Source organism: Canis aureus, chromosome 9 (assembly GCF_053574225.1).
Source record: "Canis aureus isolate CA01 chromosome 9, VMU_Caureus_v.1.0, whole genome shotgun sequence".
In the NCBI taxonomy this organism is placed as follows: Eukaryota; Metazoa; Chordata; class Mammalia; order Carnivora; family Canidae; genus Canis; species Canis aureus.
Genome location: NC_135619.1, coordinates 25,047,421 through 25,062,441, shown reverse-complemented (window position 1 = coordinate 25,062,441; position 15,021 = coordinate 25,047,421). Strand labels below are relative to the sequence as shown.

The following is a 15,021-nucleotide window of genomic DNA, read 5'->3' as shown; positions in this document are numbered from 1 at the left end:
AAACTATGGCTTCCTATTAAGCATTTCGAGTGCATCCATACCTCTAGGTCAAATACAATTTACCAATCAGCAGTTGTTTTTACCATAAGCAATCTTGCCTGGCAATACAGCTGACAGTCAACTTTTATCAGGTTTCCAGGTGAAGAGAGATGGCAAGTTACTTCAAGGTTAAATGTGTCTTTAGAGAAAGAGACACAAATTTGTTGTACTTTACTCACAAGTGACTTTATTTTCTTTAGTAATCCATTTTGCTTAAAGTGTATAGTGTCTGATATTGCTTTAGTTATATGTTTTCTTTTAGTTAAAAATTTCTTATATCATTTTCTAGCTTTTAATTTTCATACTTCCTGTATCTTTATGATTTTTATATGTCTCTTGTTCAAAGATACACACTTCCTATTTAATTTTTATGCAGTGTGACTTTTTTTTAGATTTTATGGGAGATTTATTTGCTTTCTTTTTAATTAATTAGTTATTTCTTATAATTCCATTTTTTTCTCTTGCTAATGCTGCTTGCTTCCATTGTGCTGTTTAGAAGTCAGTTGTCAATCTAATTATCTCTCTCTTTAGAAGTTTTTTAATCTCTTTTCTCTAATTTCATCTAAGATTTTTAGTTTAAGTGTTCTATAGTTTCACTATGATATATATATAGATGTATATATTTATTTTTATTTATCTTCCTGATAGTTAATTGGGTTTTCTAAATTTGTGGATTGATCTTTTAGTTCTTTTGGAAAATTTTCACCATTATTTATGTGGCTATTTCCTCTGTTCAATTGTCTCCTTCATTTTAATACTTTGATTAGACTTTTGCTAGGTCCATTCACTTTATCTTATGTCTCTTAATGTCTTTTTATAATTTTTCATCTTTTGTCCTTTTTTTTTGTTTTCTAGATAATTTTCTCAGTTATGTCTTGCAGATTTCTAATTCTCTTAGCTCAGACTAATCTGTTATTAAGAGATAAACTTTACATTGAGTCTTAATTTCAATTATATATATGAAAATAATTTCTAGGTACTTTTTTCTTTCTTAAATTCTCTTGCACTGAACTAATATTTTAAGCACAATTTTTATTTTTTGACACATACTAGGTATATATTTTGATATTTTTAAATCTCATAATTCTAGGAATTAATTCTCAGATATATTATTCTAGTGTCTTTTATTTTTCTTTGTCATATCATGGTGACTTTGTTGTTAACTTCTTCTTTTTCCTGCAACTTAGCTTTGATAATCCTTTGAGGCCTGCAAAGAAGAGATGTTTCTCCAGAAAATATTGCTTTTCTTTCTGATTGACACTTTAGACACTAGAAATCCCGGAGTACTTAAGGCTCAGTTCTTTATTATTATTTTTGTTATTTTTTCCAGGTTTATTGACATGTAATTGACATACAACACTGTATAAGTTTAAAGTATATAACGTGATTTGATATATGAATATATTGTAAAATGATTACCACAATAGGCTTAGTTAACATTAATCACCTCATAATAGTTATACATTTCTTTTCCTTGTGATAAGAACATTCAAGATTTACTCCTTTAGCAACTTCTGAATATGCACTGTAATGTTGTTAACTATAGTCATCATGCCATCCATTATATCCTCCAAATTTATTTGTCTTATAACTGGACATTTGTGCCTTTTGACCACCTTTCTCCAATTTCCCCACTCCCCACCCCACCTCTGGTAACCACCATTCTGATCTCTGTTTCTATGAGTTTGGTTTCTTTAGATTCAACATATAAGTGAGATCATACAATATTTGTCTTTGTCTGACTTCACTTAGCATAATATTGCCTTTGAGAATCATCCATGGTATTGTATGTGGCAGGATTTCCTTCTATTCTATGGCTGAGTAAAATGATATCACATTTCATTTTCCATTCATCCATCAACGGACACTTTGGTTGTTTCCATGTAATGTCTTGGTTATTGTAAATAATGCTGCAGTGAACATAGAGATGCAGGTATCTCTTTGGGATAGTGATTTTGTTTCCTTTGAATATAAACCCAGAGGTGGAATTGCTGATCATATGGTAGTTCTTAAGTTCAATTCTTATTTTATAAACTTGAGCAGTAGTAAAATCATATGAGCATTGGATTTTTTTTTAATGTACCTACACTTTCTTCACCAAGGAGCGTTTTGTCTTAATCAAAGGTGAGGAAATGAGTTGGGAGGGAGCACAGAATTTTTGCCATATATGCCCACTTTATTGTCCCATTTTTTGCATCTCATCCTTTAGTCAGGGCTGGCATTTGCTTAATGGGAAAAGAAGTTGAGTAGACAATTCTTCAAAGATGTATAAAGGGCCCTCAGGTTCCAGGTATATAAAAATATACGCAGTATCATGAATTATCAGGGAAATGTAAACTAAAACCACAATAAGAAACATCTCATGTCTGTTAGGAAGGGTATTTTAAAAAGACACAAAATAATGAAAGATAACAAGTACTGGCGAGAGTGTGAAGAAATTGGAATCCTTGTGCACTGTTGGTGGGAATACAAAATGGTGCAGCCACTATATAAAACAGTATGGAAATTCCTCAAAAAACTAAGAGTACTACTGTGTGATCTATTTCTGTGTGTATATTCAAAATAATTGAAATCAGGAGCTTGAAGAGTTATCTGCACTTTCCTTATTATTATTTACAATAGTCAAGAGATAGAAACAAACTAAAGGTCTATTGACAGATGAGTGGATAAAGAAAATGCAGTAAATACATTCAGTGGAATATCATATACCCTTAAAATAGAAGGAAATCCTGCCATATGTGACAACATGGAACCTGTAACACATTATACCAAGAGTAATAAGGCAGCCATAAAAAGGACAAATTATGCATGACTCCACTTATGTAAGGTATCTGAAATAGTCAAACTCATAGAAGCAGAGAGTAAATGGTGGTTGCCAGTGGTTGAGTGAGTTTTTATTCAATAGACACACAATTTCAGCTATGAAAAATAAGTTCTAAACATCTGCTGTTCAACATGTGTCAATAATTGACAATCTGTATTGTGCACTTAAAGATAAAAGGGTAAATTTCATGTTAAGTATTCTACCACAATAAAACAAAACAAAGAGATGCCTGAGTGGCTTAGCGGTTGAGCACCTGCCTTCGGCCCAGGGCGTAATCCAGGGGTCCCCGGATCGAGTCCTGCATCGGGCTCCTTGCGTGGAGCCTGCTTATCCCTCTGCCTGTATCTCTGCCTCTCTCTCTGAGTGTGTCTCTCATGAATAAATAAATAAAATCTTTAAAACAAAACAAAAACACAAAGGGATAGAAGAAAATTTTGGGAGAAGAGAGATATAATTACTAACTTGATTATGGTAATGGTTTCACAAATATATACATAGGTCAATACTCATCATGTTGTATACTTTAAATATGTTCAGTGCCTTGTATAAACTTCCATTAAGCTGTTAAAAAAGTAGCATGGGTAGTTTTGTCTTGAGTTCCATTCCACTTATTCACATAACTTCCTTAAGAGTGATGTCTGGATAGTAAATATTTCTATTATAGCATTATCTATCAAGAGGTCCTAGAAAAGAAACTAAGATTCTGGGCAGTACCAGATTTAGAACTTGATGCCCGCCCATTTTTTCTATGCCCTAGTAGTGAGTGTTCTTTAGCCATAGTACCACTCATTATATCTCCACTCCAGGTACATAGTGTTTAATCCTAATTTATATAGTTTTGTCCTCTTTGGTTCTAAGAGGTGCTCTGTCACACCTTTTGAAAACTTTCTGTTACTCCTGAGTGAAATAAAAAGGAGAGTACTACTTCCTGTGAGTTTTTGTTTGGAGAATCCATTTGTAATTGTCTACCTTTTTTACTTCTTTTTTTTTTTTTTTTTTCCTTTTTTACTTCTTAGTAAGGAAAATATCTGTTGGTAGATTGAGCTCCTCTTTCTCAGAGCCTGTCAAACTTCCACACTTCAACTCTCCTTTATCATCCATAATAGAGAAATTCCCTAACCTATTTGTTTGTAGGTCACTATTTCCCTTTTGATAACCAGTGTTAGAGAAAACCACCCAAAGTGGTTTTAAGTTTCCCTTTTCTTTATATGGTACTTGAAAAAGTGTACTAACTGGGAGTGATTCTCATCTTTTCCTTGTCTTGCTGAAGTTTCTAGATTCCACTTCCCTAAATGAGAGGGTAAAATAGAAATGGCCAGAATTCTCTTGGCCTAGATTTCCAAATGAATGCTTGCATTGTTTTTAATTTATTTTTTATTATTTTTAAAAGATTTTATTTATTTATTCATGAAGGACACAGAGAGGGAGGGGTAGACACAGGCAGAGGGAGAAGCAGGCTCCACGCAGGGAGCCTGATGTGGGACTCGATCCCGGGGATCACGCCCTGGGCCAAAGGCAGGCGCTAAACCGCTGAGCCACCCAGGGATCCCCTGTTTTTAATTTATAAGTGTATTCTATACATGGAAGAAATATATCAACATTTGTAATATGCATTTAAAACATTCTCTAATGGGACACCTGGATGGCTCAGTGGTTGAGTGTCTGCCTTTAGCTCAGGGTTTGATCCCAGGATCTGGGACTAGATCACTCATCAGGCTCCCTGTGGGGAGCCTGCTTCTCCTTCTGCCTATATCTTTGCCTCTCTCTGTGTCTCTCATGAATAAATAAATAAAGTCTTAAAAAAAAATTTCCCTAGCTTTGGGCTTCCATATTTCTTTTCTATCTATTCATTCTCCTCTATGCTTACTTAGGGTTAATTCCAAGGAGGGGATTTAATAGAGGCAAGCATTTAGACTCCTGCCTTTAACAGAATTCCTGTCAATACACTTTTTTTTTTATCACTATTTCTCAAACAAGTAAACATTATTTGCAAATAATTAAGCTTAAAATTTATTTTGCTAACTAGTAAACTATAGAAACAAGGAAAACATTGAGGCCATTCATAAATTCATCCTATTATTTATAATTTGTCTCTAGAATTCCTAACTAGGCCAGTCTTTACACATTTACAGTCACTATGGATATGTTGACTGAAATTAGTTCCCCAATGTAAAATTCAGTATAATTCTATTGATAGCTCTATTTGTTTGTACTAAGAACAAAATTTATTAATTTTCCAATTTTTAGCTTCTGTTTCAGATTTTTCTATGGTAAACATTCTTTTTCAGTGTACCCTTTTACCTACATCCAGAAATGGTCCAACTCAACTCTGATGGTTACCTCTCAAAAATACTTCTTCAGCATAGTGTAAAAATCAAAGTCACTATCTGAAATGTCCTTTTATGCATCAATAAAGTCACCTTCTAAAATTCAGGTATATATTTAGAGAACAACTGATAATTCCCTTAAGCCATTGGGGATCCATTTAAAACATGCTTCAGTATATAATGCATAAAAGCCATTATTGTTCTATAATGTCAATTGCAATTTGTAATGTAAGAGAAAATTCAGCTCTATTAGAGGATATTGATTATAACTGTGGATCCTTATGTAAGGAGAGGGAAATACCATCTATTTACGTTTATAATAAAAGTTGGGAAGTACAAGAATTATATTTTCAAATCTCCAACATGATTCAATTTTATATGGCCTTTCATGTCATTATGATGATACTGTAAGCTTAATATATGTGTTTCTAGTCTCCATAGGATGGTTTTATACATCCAATTTATTTCTTTAAAATCATTCAATTGGACTGCAAATAGCACACAGCATTTTCTGAAATGACTATTGTAGGTGTGTTATATATAAAGCTTACCTATATGTTAACAAATTTTTAAAACTTTCAATTTCATGTGTACTTTTTTTAAATCGTATAAAATGTATGAAAGAAACAGAAAATGCTATTTAGCTAGGAAAAAAAAAAGAAATGAAATCCAGTCATTCAAAAGATTTGGTGTATTTACTTTCATATACTTTTACATTTGTACATTTAAGTAGAATTATATTATTTGCAATATTCTTTTCAGTCTACTTATTTAATAGTATATTAAGAACATTCTTTATAGAATATGTATTTCTGTATACTATAATTGCTGCATCAAGCTCAATTACATGATTATAATATTACTTACCCAGTAACCAGCCATTATTAAAATGAACTTTTCCTTTTTTTCTTATCATAATCCATACAGTGGTAAGTTCAGCAATTAAGTTATTTTTACACAGTTGTTGATTATATACTGATACCAGGGCATTCAGTGAGGTGTCACAGATAATGATGGGCCAGAAACAGATATTATCCTGATTCTCAAATCACTTATAATCTATTGGGGGAAGCAGAAATTAATAAAATGATCACACAAACAAAAGTTAAATGGTGAGTGTTTAAGGTATTTATAAAGGAAAAATACCTATGACTTTAAGGTCTCATAATTAGGGCATTTAACACCTAGAGAGTTTAAGGAAGACTCGTTAAGGATGTGATTCTTGAACTAAACTATGGACAAGTTAATCAGGTGAGTAAGAAACATCGAATCCTGTGGCTGTCTGGCAAGTGGGTGTGTGAGAAAAATAAGAACCCGAAGGAGGCCAGTGTGGAAGTAGTATCAAGAACAAGAAGAGTTTTCTGTGAGATTAGGTTGGAAAAAGAATACAAGAATAATAATTGCATGGCTTGTTAGCCAGTTAATAGCTTTAATTTTTTTCTAAGACTAATGGGGTAGATGATATGAATGACCAGACTTGCCTTATGAAAAAGATTGTGCTGCTTCAGTGTGGGTACATGTTTCACTAGTTAGGTGGTTAGTGCCCAGGTACAAGAGAACACTGAAGGAATGAAGATCAATGCAATGGTAGTAGAAATGGGAGAAAACGAGATTTAAAAAGTACTTAGTATGCAAAGGCCTTAAGATGTAGACAGGTGATATCAATGATGGTTATAAACACAAAATATTTGGCACCCCAACATTTCAACATGAGTAAATGTACGAATATAGAAAGGACAGAGAAAAATATTATCAAACATTTGGCATTGGGCACTGGGCATCATTCATTGAAAAGAATATGGCGAGACACTGATTGCCACTTGTTTTAGGCTATCTTTTTTTTTTTTTTTTTGGGGGCTATCTTTTCAAGGATATTTGTATAGCAAATGGTCTTGAAAGATATGGACAGTGCCACCCTCTGGAACAAAGTGAAAGTTTGTTTACAGTTTGTAAAATAGAGAGTCTCCCTCCTGGAAAAGGGCGAGTATACTTATTGACCATTATAAAATATTTGGGTTCATGAAGCCTAGGGATCATCACCATTAATGCAACCCACCATGTGTACAGGTGTCACTTGGTCCTCTTTACATTACATTATGGGAATGGGGCTCAGGGAAGTGGCATAAAAATGCTGATATTCTGGCTATTGTTTTTGCTGTGATAATAAGTCATTCTTCATCTCAGACTCCAGAGTCTTCTCCAGCATTAGTAAGATGATGGCAGGCTAATTTGTTTGGTAAAATCTCAGCCTCTTCAGTCCTGACATTAGGTTCCATTTGACTTAAAATTGAAGAGCTATATATTAATTTCAAGTATGGTACCATCACTTACCTTTTTTTTTTTTCTTTTTTTTTTTTTTTTAAAGAACTCTTCTTTTAGAACTGAGAATATTGGGCAGCCTGGGTGGCTCAGCGGTTTAGATCCTGGAGACCTGGAATCGAGTCCCACGTAGGGGTCCCTGCATGGAGGCTGCTTCTCCCTCTGCCTGTGTCTCTGCCTCTCTCTCTCTTTCTCTCATGAGTAAATAAAGAAAATCTTAAAAAAAAGAACTGAGAATTTTAAATTATGCATTTTTGGCTCTTTTGGCCAAGTGTTGGTATATATTTCAGCAACATACATGTCTTCACATCTGTCTTCACACCATTCTATTCCAATATTTTTTTTTTAAGATTTTATTTACCCTGGACTGAAGGTGGCGCTAAACCACTGAGCCCCCCCCGGGCTGCCCTCTATTCTAATATTTTTATAGCACAAACTATTTTTGAAAAACTGAACACTCGTGTGTGTGTATAATTATAATATTATTTAAAAACATTTTTCCATTGATTGTTCCTTTTGGGCAATATACATCATAATATTTATCTTTCCCCTTTTATTCATCGTTGTGCCATCATAACATTCCAATCCACATTCTGCATATTTTGGAAGCATCTACATTATAACATTAAACCAAAACATTCTTCCCTGTTGTTCTTTATTATTCTCAATGAGGACATCTACTTTGGTAGATCCCTACCAAGGAATCAGATTGGGAGGCATAAACATTAACTTGCTAGCTTTTAATTTTTATTGTAGTCTGATTCAACATCGATAGGATACAGGACCTTTGACTAGATTTTTAAATTATAATATTTTTATATTTTCAATGTGGGAGGCAGATGTAAACAATTTGGTGGTGTTTTAAGCATGATGTGAAAGATTGCTTTTTTGACTCCAGCATCCATCTTTTGTAGGAGAAAACTGGGCATTATGTTCATATGTGTGACTTCTGTTCACCTACATGAAAGTGTAAGCATTAGATGGGACTTTGGGAAGGCTATAAGGAGAAGGGGTGCAAAGTTTTTTTCCCTCCTATTTTCTCTGTTGCCTGCCTGATAAAGCTGTATCGCCAGAGATTTATTAGATATCTCTTATAACGAGTAGACTCTGAAGATGGAACTGTGGAAAAATAGGAGTCTGAGTCCCTGATGACCCTGTAAAGCTGTTTATAAGCTCTAAACTAGTTTTTTACACGAGAGAGAATTATCTTTTATCTTATTTAAGCCACTGGCTCTTAAACTTGACTGCAAATTGGAAATACCTGGAGAGTTTTAAATACTTGAGATGCCTGGGTTCTATCTCAAGAGATACTGATTTAATTTATATAGAATGCAGCCAGAGCATTGGGAACTTTCAAAGCTCCTCAAATGATTCTAACATACAGAAAAGTTTGATAACTACCAGTTTAACGGTAGTTTTTTTTTTTTTTGGTTTCATTTTGTTTTGGTTTGGTTTTCGTGGGGTATATTTTGTTATAGCTGAAGACAGTTCTTAGCTGATATATCTATTTTACACAGCTGAATTTAAGTATTATTCTTTTGTTTTTGTCATAGTCTATTTGATAAATTCAAATGAACCCTCAGGGTACAGAATAAACTATTGCCGAATTTGTTAAACTAAATTAGTTCCTATTACAGCAAGAATCGTTGCATAACTGGTTAATTACTTATAGATACAAAACAAAGATAAGTTTATTTAAAGATTTATGGATACTTAATAACATAACTAGTGAAATATTCCTATGGTGAAAGTAAGTATCAAATAAAATTGAAATACTTTGGTTGTTTCATGTTATAAGAAAGATTATGGGTAATAATAAAGAGCTTAAGTTTAATAATTTTATTATTGAAATTAAATTTAGATGATCAGGGATTTAAATAAGATTTAAAATCCTTTGAAAATACTGACATTTTGAGAAGTTATCAGGATAGAAACTAATTATCATAATAAAACCAAGTACTTGTATATATGTTACATCTAGAATACTGTTTCATCATTGCCTTGGTATCATTCTTCCACAAATTTATTTTATTTTATTTAATATTAATATTACATAATACATAAAATGTTTCATCGTATGTAACACTCTTGGGCAGCCTGGGTGGCTCAGTGGTTTAGCGCCGCCTTCAGCCCGGGGTGTGATCCTGGAGACCTGGGATCCCTGCATGGAGCCTGCTTGTCCCTCTGCCTGTGTCTGCCTCACTCTCTCTCTCTCTCTCTCTCTCTCTCCCCCACCCCGTGTCTCTCACAAATAAATAAAATCTTTAATTAAAAAAATACATTTATATAACACTATTAACCACATGAATATTCATCATACATGTTAAATGATTACAATTACATGGGACCTACTATTACTGATTTACACACATCAAATCAAATAATTTTTTTGTCAACATTCTTAGTATAGTCAATGACAAATTCTTAATCGCTATGTTTTGAGAAACCAGCAACCCATCCACTATTGTGCCCCTTGCCCCTCTTTTTGCTTCAGGCACATAATATGTAGGGGTTTTTAGAAATGACCTATGTGTAGTACCTGGTTCTTATTTCAGGACCATCTCCCCTAAAATTTCCACTCATTCCTCTTTAAATTCTTTGGAACTACAGGCCTCATAGTAAGCAACAGGTATTAGCAATCCAACAGTGGAGGATCCCAGTCCAGTTCACCTAAGTGAACTCTAGCAACAATGAAACACAAAATCCAATCAATTCCTGACAACCTTTTTATACTTTTTATCTTCCCCACTGATCTCCCATGAATCACTTAACAATTGCAGTATTTTTATACAAAAATATTATTTACATCAGACAGTCTTATTTTAAGACACATGTCTGTCACTCAATAAAAACTATGAGAAACAATAAGTCATTTATCAAGAGAAAAATGCAGACCTGGAGCTGTCCCAGACTCAGCTCCAGAAATGGCCCAGAATTTTAAAAAATTAGTAAATTTAGTCATTTATTTGACTTTTTAGTAAGAAAGTGGCAAGTTTTTATTTATCGTGATTATAGGATTGTGCTAGGCACTGGGATGTAGAGGCAAAGCCATTGCACCCCAGCAAACAGGCAGCTACAGTGTTGTGCTGTGAACAGTGATTAAGTAAAAGTCCTTCAACACAGAGAATGCAGAGAACTTCCCTCTTCACTTACCTCTTCCTCCCACTCCTTTCCTAATCTGGCTCAATTATCTAACCACATCCTCCAGGCAGAAGATTAAAAGATAACACTCTTGTTCTCTGAACACTTCTTCCTTTAAGAGTATCCTATTATTTCATGGATGCGTGATCTCTTTTTTTCCTCCCTGAGTATATAAGTTGCCAACATCTTAAATAAATCGGCTTTACTTTCGTTGATTCCTGTCATTGTCCTTATTTCTTCATTTTCCTTTTTTCCCTTTTATTTTCTAAAGATTTTATTTATTTATGAGAGACACAGAGACATAGGCAGAGGGAGAAGCAGGCTCCCTGAGAGCAGCCTCATGCGGGACTCAATTCCAGAACTGCAAGATCACAACCTAAGCCATAGGTAGATGCTCAACCACTAAGCCACACAGGCACCCGCTTTTTCCCCTTTGTTTTGATTTGTATCTTCCATGATAACACCTTTCTCTAACGTGTGGAACTCTTTGATTTTCCATTCGTATTTAACAATTAAGCAATATTAGCTTTTATTTATTTATTTTTATTTTTATTTATTTATTTATTTTTAAGCAATATTAGCTTTTTAAAGGGAAATCTGAGACCTTTCCACTGATGGGCTGGTTCATGGGGCGGGCGGGGGAGGGGGGGAGACGGGACATGATTGCCACTTAACTCTCAGTATTTCTCTTTGATTCATTTCCCTTTACAGAAATCTTCCAACATTATGCCTGGAGGATATGATTTTGAACCAAACTGGGGACGAAACAATCAGGAGGAGGTACATAGAAGGGGAAAGTCTGTATCTTATGTTGACTTTCATTTAATCACTATTTACAGCACAAAACTGTCACACTTAATAACCCCTGATTTCCTGGATCTCCAAATAATAAACCTCATGTTTCTGCCAGTTTGTAGGTATAGTCAATTGATACTAAGTTGGAAAGGGGATCTGAAGCCTAATAACTTTTCATATAACTTTAATAAATCTTCCTGTTTTCTGCTTCATTTACAAACCAGTCTCCAAAGGCATTTTTGGCTCTCATACTCGAAATTTTTACAGAATCTGTAGCATGAATAAACTTTTTTTTTTTTTCTGGATGATCCTTTTGAACTGAAATAAAAGTCTTATGAGCTATGTAAAGTCTCCACTCATCTATTTGCTTTCCTGCTTCTCAAAATTACACTTCTTCTATTGTCTTCCATTTTCTTTGTTGATAGAAGCATATTTTTTCCCCTTCATTCTCATTTCATTGAGGTTTAAGAGGGAGTTTATTTTAATCCAAAATGCTTAACCAGAATCCTTCTAGACACATTTTCCATTTTCTTTACTTTTTAAAAATTATTATTTCATCCTAAGTGAGTTTTATGCAAGTATTTTCATGAGTAGGTGTAAACCCCTCAAATCTTAGCAAATCTGCTTTAAGTTAAGAGGTTTAACTTACCTCTCATTTTTTATGATTATTATGCTTTTGTATTTATTTCTGCAATCTTATCTTTTTCAATTTATCATTATTTCTTTTTATTTTGTTAGTATTTCATCCCCACTATTGGACTATTTGAAGTATTTTTTTCCTTCTAGTTGTATGCCGGTCAAACATTCTGTTACTGTGTTTACACAGGTTACACATAAATGTTTTAAAAGAGTAACTTTTGTATTTCTATGATTGTTTAAATTTATTTTATATTTATATCCTACCGTTAAATAATACAAAAAGCTTCCCACATTCCCCCCTCTCCGCTTGAGCTTATCACAGATTTTTCTTCCAGTTTCATATACTTCTGTTACACATCAATAATTATGTTGAATGAAACTTAACTTCCACTGCTATATTTCTCAGTGCCATTTCTTATATTCTTTATTTTTATTTCTTTGAATTGTCTTATTTTTTTTTATTTTCTTAATTTTTTTTTTTACGTAGACCATACTGAAAGTAGTAACATTTCTGCAAATATGATTTTCTGTTTCCAATTATTGTCCTTATATTTGATTGCTAATGGGGGTGGGAACTATTTAAAAAAGGTATATTAACTTGTTCACCAATCCAAGATCCTATTCTGTATGTCTCTCTTTTTAAATGTTTTTTCTTAGAGAAATTAAGCCTTTATGAAGTCTTGAATCTTGAATCGTTATCAGCAGCTCCCAGCTCTTTTGCTCCATCTTTCCTTCCTCCTCCTTTCCTTCTTCCTCCCTTCTTCCCAAGTATTTCCCTTGTGCATGTTTGCAGCTACTTCAGGCTCTAATCTGATTCTTTCTGTAGTCTCAAACTAAATCTTAGAATGTTTTCTAGAGATTGTTCAATTTTTCTTTTTTTTTTTTTTGTGAAATTGTTCAATTTTTCTGAGCAGTATTTCTCTGCAGTCAGATCATAATCATCACCTATAGGGATAATTAAAATACATGTTACTGTGAAGGAAAGAGGGTTGGAAATATGAATTTCTAACAGATACCTGGAGATTCTTATGCATTAGAAGACAGTGTTCACGATTTTAGCCTGAGGGGAAAAAACACTGTTTCCGGTTGTCTAATATATACATGGGGGTAGGAAATGCTTAACCAGACTGGTTCTTCTTCTTCTTCTTTTTTTTTTTTTTTTTAAGATTTTATTTATTTATTCATGAGAGACACAGAGAGAAGGCAGAGACATAGGCAGAGGGAGAAGCAGGCTCCATGCAGATCCGGATGTGGGACTCGACCCCTGAACACCGGGATCACGCCCTGACCTGAAGGCAGAGGACACTCAACCACTGAGCCACTCAGGCGCCCCCAGAGCGGTTATCTTAAGCAATTATAGTTCCTACACTGAAAATTACCCCACAAGTCCTCTGCAATAGTTGTTGTTTACAGATAGATAGTTGTTGTTTGCAAGCTTGGACTGTATTTGGAGTTTCGAAAGGAAGAACTACTTGTGACTTTGAAGAAGAGCTACTCCTTCCTCTGCTTTGGATGCTTTTCCTGAGGCCAGTCAGCATTTTATGAAGTGCTGAAACTTGATGAGGAACAAAAGCAGTGCCATTTATGGCTGAGCTAAGAACAGTAGGGAGTACACCTGATGTGAAGATGAAACTGCCCATTGGGATAGCTCAGTAATGATCAAATGGCTCTATTTCCAAGTAGCACAGAGGAAGTCTGTCCTAGAAAAGGCTGGAGGACATTTAGATGACTTGTGCAGAATTTATTATCAGTGTATTTCCTAAAAAAAAAAAAAAAAAAAAAAACTACTAGGTATCATGTTAGAAAATTACTCTATGAATAAATTTAAAAATAGCAGAGCAATATTGTATGAGACAACTATCATGCCCCTTCCCCATCTACTTGTATTAAATCTAGATTAGTAGCCTAAGATTTATAAGTAAGGAAATGTTTCATTGCCACTGAGTGAAGAGTAGTAGTAGTTTAATTGCCTCTGAGTAGAGAAACAGCTAAAAGTAGTAGCATAATATTATATAGTTAAACAATAGCACTCTTTATATTTGATTTCCTGCATGAGGGTAGAATATATCATCCTAGCCCTGGATATTTCTTTAGGATATGTGCTTACGCTACGTATTTCTTAGCAAGTAAAATGATATGAATACATTATATAAAAGATAGACTATATGTTTCTCATGAAACATGTAGCCTAAACCAGGATCCAGTCTTTATAAAAATAAACTCTTTATTAAAACAGTGTCATGATTAGTTGATCTATGTAGACTATGAACAATGAGTAGCTATTTGAAACTTACTTTTAAAATATTTGCTTTAAACACAGTAAGGTAAAATATTTTAACTTTATCTCTTAGTATAGGCAGTTAATTAGCTATAATGTCAAATTTGTTTTAAAAGTCAGATCATAAGTGCCAGGAAATAGCAGTTCCACCTCTAGGTCTGAGCATAGTTACTCTTGTACATGGTTCATTGTTGTCATTATATGGCTTCATGTTGTTCTAGCACTTAGCGGATTAGAAACATCTGTGTGTCTAGGTTTGCTGTGATTTCTCCAAGTGTTCTTTGTTTAGTGCCTCTTCTCTGCACTAGAGGTTAAGTAAACTCATGTTCTCAAGACTTTTTCTTTCTCTGTTATCACTCTCCAGAGCTTTCAGGTTTTCTTGCTTAATTTGAGATTCTGACTTTGGCTGAAGTATATAGAAAAATACTCTTTTCACCTGGGATCATCATTCTTGATAAGAATATAATGGCATATTTCTGGTTCTCTGCTCCTAAAAATCTTCTTAGCAAGGAAGATCCGGCATACATATGCTGCATTATGGAAGGAAGAGTCCTGCTCTTCCCACATAACTACCATCTACCTTTCTTTAAAAAATTTTCTTCCCTAAAAATAGTTATCTTATATATGATAAGTCCATTCTTATTACTATTATCACCTAA

General features: G+C 33.9%; 1 long non-coding RNA gene across 1 annotated transcript in view; it reads left to right on the top strand.

The window, feature by feature from the left end:
• LOC144320513 (uncharacterized) overlaps positions 1 to 7,682 on the top strand; it is a 44,579-nt gene extending 36,897 nt beyond the window's left edge. The window contains exon 3 of the long non-coding RNA XR_013386149.1: positions 7,556 to 7,682. This is a non-coding gene — a long non-coding RNA (uncharacterized LOC144320513). The remainder of the gene's footprint in view (positions 1 to 7,555) is intronic.
• The last annotated feature ends 7,339 nt before the right edge of the window (positions 7,683 to 15,021 follow it).